Here is a 5,443-nt window from a genome sequence, read left to right as displayed (position 1 = left end):
TTTTGTGATTAGCAACAAGTTTTCCATTATCGCAATTGATAGCTTACGATATCACTTACCACAGTGCTAGATAGATAAGTGGAGAGATAAATGGATGGATGTTGGAACGCATCGAGTGAGCGGGTTTTTGTTGTCTATAATTAATGAGTGCAAAAAGTTGTCAGTGCGACTTTGTTATTGGCTAAGCACAGTCGACTAAGAAAGAAGAGCTCCAAGGTTACGAGCCCACACCCATAACCGGAGGACACCAACGTCGCCCGCTCTCGAATCATTCTAAGAATACCCGCCCAGAACAATCCTCATTCCACTCCCAGCACAAAATGACATGACGCAAAAACCATTAACCTCATTATTAATAATACTGCCTCATTAATGAAAATATCACTTTCATGTATATCTATAATATAAAGCGGAATGTGTGTGTGTGTGTGTGTGTGTGTGTGTGTGTGTGTGTGTGTGTGTGTGTGTGTGTCTGGTCACGAATAAGCTCCTATATGGTTGACTATTTTTAAAAAAAAACTGATTACATCCAATGATAGAAGCTGTATTGAGGCACAGGAATGTGTATGTTTGATCTGGCAGAACGGCGTTTCATTAAAATTGTGGGGTCTGCGTTCGCGCCTGGTCCACAAAGTATGGAAATAAAAACTTTTAAAAAAAAACCTTTACAAGTGTTTTTGATATAGATGTACATAATGATAAGTATGTTTCAACTTAAATAGGGATGATATAATAAAATTGTGGGGTCTGCGTTCGCGCCTGGCCTCCATAGAATGGAAATAGGCACAAACTTTAATAAAGACTTTTCATATCTATCTGCGTAAATATACTTTGATAATTTTAGTTTCAGTTTCAAGAAATATGGTATAATAAAATTATGGGGTGTACGTTCGCATCTGACCTCTATAGAATGGAAATATGTCACAAAGTTTAACAAGGTTTTTTAATATAGATCCACAGAATATTAGGATAAGTGTTTCAGTGTGAACAGGTATGGTATAATAAATTATGGGGTTTATCTATTTTATTTTTACTTTCATCATATTTTGCTTTGGTTTTGATACCCCTAAATTCGAAGCTATCTCTTTACAACCTTTCCTTTTCATAACCTATCATACTTTCATAAATCAGAGCCCATTTTCTGTAGGCTGTTTTTGAACCCAGTCAACGACGGGTACTTTTGCTAGTATATATATATATATATGTTTTTATTTTCTGATTACTTTGTTTATCGGATGCCAAACATTCTGCCATTAGTTTAGTTACTCCAACCGAGAGATCTTTTTAAGATTCTAACCGTTCCCTTTAAGTGCTATTGTTTGTATTTCTTTTGCACTTGGTTCACCGGGTATATTCGCCGGATAAATTTTTAAATTTTCCTATGATGACTGGTATGATTGATACCTTCTTAGATGTGCGAGTGTGTGCGTGTGTGTGTGTGTGTGTGTGTGTGTGGTCCAGCACTTTATTGATTTCTTTTCAAGGCACCCCTCATTAATGAGCACAGCAATTTCTTATATATATATAAATATATATATATATATATATAATATTAAAAAAATGAATAAATAAATAATAATAATAATAATAATAATAATAATAATAATAATAATAATAATAATAATAATAACTACAACAACTAGCGGGACCTGTGGAAATCCACAGCGGCATTTTTCATATATTGTTGCTGGGCATTCTGAATGAAGGCTCAATCATATTATTCTAGTCTTTTTATTAAAACTGTATCGCCCCCTTACTAAAATAATAACTTTGATATACTTCGTGGGCTGATTATTTCATTACAAACACACCGGTCAATTAACTCACATTTCATCATTTCTCATAATTGTTTAATATGTTACTATGTTCGACAACAATTTATCATAATTTTAACCCACATTATCGCCTCTCCCCTTACTAAAATAAAAAAAAATTGATATATTGTCTAGGCAGATTATTTCATAAAAGACACAACTATCAATTACCTCATATTTCATCATTTTTCATAATTCTTAGATATATTACTAATTTTGACAATCATTTTTTATAAGTTAAACATACCTTATAGCTTCCACCCTTACTAAAATAATAACTTTGATAGATTGTCTGGGCTGATTTTTTCATTACAACACACCAATCAATTAACTCACATTTCATCATTTTTCATAATTCTTGGATTTGTTACTAATTTCGACAATCATTTTTTTCTCATTTTAACCGACATCATCGCCCACCCCTTACTAAAATAATAACTTTGATATATTGTCTGGGCTGATTATTTTATTATAAACACACTAACCAATTAACTCACATTTCATCATTTTTCGGAATTTTGGATACGTTACTAATTTTGACAATAGTTTTTTTTATAATTTAAACCATCTTTATCGTCCTCTTTTACTAAAAATAATTTTGATATATTGTCTGGGCTGATTATTTCGTAAAAACACACAACTATCTATTAACTCACATTTCATCAATTTTTATAATTCTCGGATATGTTTCTAATTTCGACAATCACTTTTTATATGTTTAAGCCACATTATTAACCAACCACTACTAAAATAATGACTTTGATATATTATCTGGGCTGATTATTTCATTTCAAACACACCAATGAATTAACTCACATTTCGTCATTTTTCATAATTCTTGGATATGTTACTAATTTCGATAATAATTTTTCATAAGTTTAACACACCTTACAGCCTTCCCCTTACTAAAATAATAGCTTTGATATTTTTTAATTTTTTTTTTATTCAATTTTCACCCCAAACAAGGCACAGTGCCACTTTGAAGCAGGGGGCTACTATCAGGGACTTAATTAGCGGTGTCATTATGAAGGGAGATGAGTAGAAAGATGTTTGTTAACATTGCACTTGAACTTCTGCATATCATTGCAGTTGGGAAAGCAGAATCCCGGAAGGGAGTTCCAAAGACCCGGAGTTCTGGGGAAGAAACTATTGGAGTAAAAGGCTTTCTTGCACCTAGGGATCTCTACTGTAAAGGGATGAGACTTAGTAGCTTGTCGGGTTTGTCGGGGGTAGTTACGTCGGGGAGGTACAAGTGTTTGCAGTTCGTCAGAGCATTCACCATTAAAGTATTTGTAGAACAGGCAGAGGGATGCAACATCTCGTCGATGGGACAGAGGCTGAAGCCTAGACGACAGTTCAGGACCTATCAGGTTGGCGACTCTCTTTTGAACCCTGTCCAGGAGCGAGAGACAAGCAGCAGATGCACCAGCTCAGATGTGACAACAGTACTCCATACATGGGCGAATGGTTGCCTTATAGAGGTATAGGATACTGTCAGGCGTAAGTAGTTTTCTAGCACGGTAGAAGGAGCCAACCTTGCCTTGGCAATGCTCTCAATGTATCTATTCCAGTTCATACAGATATATTGCCTGGGCTGATTATTTCATTTCAAACACACCAATGAATTAACTCACATTTCGTCATTTTTCATAATTCTTAGATATGTTACTAATTTCGACAATCATTTTTATAATTAAAACCCCACATTATGCCCCCTCCTACTAATATAAGAATTTTGATATATTGTCTGGGATTATTATTTCATTACCAATCAAGTAACTCAGATTTCATTATTTTTCATACATCTTGGATATGTTACTAATGTCGACAATAATTTTCATAACTTTAACCCACTATGTCGCTCCCCCTTACTAAAATAATAGCTTTGATATATTGCCTGGTCTGATTATTTCATTACACAGCACTCAATTCCGGGTATTCTCATAGTATATATGTTCCACCTATCTTATCCAATCCTGGGTGACCCAGGCATATTCTGCTAGTATATATCTTTCACCTATCTCATTCGATCCCGGGCGACACTGGGTATTCTGCTACTATATGTTTTCCACCTATCTCATTCAATACTGTGCGACACTTTCTGCTAGTATATATTTGCACTTACCTCACTCAAACCCGGAACTGACTTCATGTCCGCCACCCCACTATTAAAAATATGCATGAAATAAAGTAATGTTTAATTTGTAAACTATTTCAGCCATTTCTGGGACTGACTTTATATCCCCAACCCACTGCTAAAAATATACATGAAATAATGTAATGTCTAAATAGTAAACTGTTTCAGCCCCTTCCGGGACTGATTTCATATCCCCCACCTCACTGTTATAAATATACATTATGAATAAAGTAATGTTTAATGCGTAAACGGTTTCAGTCATTTCCGGGAAAGATTACATATCCCCTACTCTACTGTTAAAAATATACATGAAATAAAGTAATGTTTAAATTGTAAACGGTTTAAGTCATTTCCGGGACTGACTTCATATCCCCCACCTCACTGTTTAAAATATACTTAAAATAAAGTAATGTTTAAATCATAAATTGTTTCAGCCGTTTTTCGAAATTAATACATAAAAACATTAACATGGTTAAAGATTAGGCAACCATTGTTTCAACATGAATTTTTTAGTGTACTACCAGTCTCAGCATTCCAGTCACTAACTCCCACTGTTTTGGTCTTGGTTAATGGAGGAGAAATCCTTCATTACTGATACAATTGTATTTTTGTTACTGACCAGAGTGCCCCTTTTTGGGAGCTGGTTCCCCCATAAATTTTTAACCGACCTCATGTCCAACTCTGTCCTTGTAGGGAGGCAAGTTAACAAAAAAAAAATAATCAGAAGGGAAATTTTTCAGGGCATCAGGAGAGATATTTCCAGTGCAGTTTATAATTAATCAGAAGAGACATTTCCAGGGCATTTTGTAATTAAATCAGAAATTACTTTTCCCAGTTACTTTTGTAATATTAAAACTTTATTACATTAAATATAGTACCTATTTACAATGCCTCCCCACGGGACAAATTTAGACACTAGGGTCGTTTTTTAACGCGGAGAAAAGGAACAAAAAATTGTCTTAGTCGTAAAGGATTTCTCCTCCACTGAGAGAGAAAAAATTGAAATGTAACGTCTGAATAACAGATACTACACTTTGATCTTGGCCAAAAGGCCAAGAAGAACAAATAATTTTTATTAGCTTTGCCTCAACAGCGACACCAATTTTTTTTTCTTTGTTTTAATGGAATTTCATAACAATTAAACGACCCGGATGTAAGCGTGACACACAAAAGAACACACACGCTATCGTATTTATATATATATATATAGATAATAATAATAATAATAATAATAATAATAATAATAATAATAATAATAATAATAATAATAATAATAATAATATATGCCGCTCCCCATTTAGGGGTACCAAGCTCGAGGAGAAATATTTACGGCACTGATTCATGGTCCGATGGTTAGAGCTGTCATCATGACGATTGGAGTGTCAGAAACTTCGTGAAAAATATTTAATAATTCGACCCTCTGCCTTTCCAAGCTTATAACTACTCGAAAAATGTAATTCAACCCCTAAATTTTTTTTCAATTAAAGGAGCA

The 5,443-nt window shown here is 34.0% G+C and overlaps 1 pseudogene; it reads right to left on the bottom strand.

The window, feature by feature from the left end:
• Nucleotides 1-4,803: 4,803 nt before the first annotated feature.
• Nucleotides 4,804-5,015, bottom strand: LOC145269946 (U2 spliceosomal RNA; annotated as a pseudogene).
• Between the last annotated feature and the right edge of the window lie 428 nt (nt 5,016-5,443).

This window comes from Euprymna scolopes, chromosome 45, assembly GCF_053919585.1.
Source record: "Euprymna scolopes isolate OS-2025 chromosome 45, ASM5391958v1, whole genome shotgun sequence".
In the NCBI taxonomy this organism is placed as follows: Eukaryota; Metazoa; Mollusca; class Cephalopoda; order Sepiida; family Sepiolidae; genus Euprymna; species Euprymna scolopes.
The sequence above is the reverse complement of the archived record's forward strand: the minus strand, read 5'-3'. Positions and strand labels throughout refer to the sequence as shown.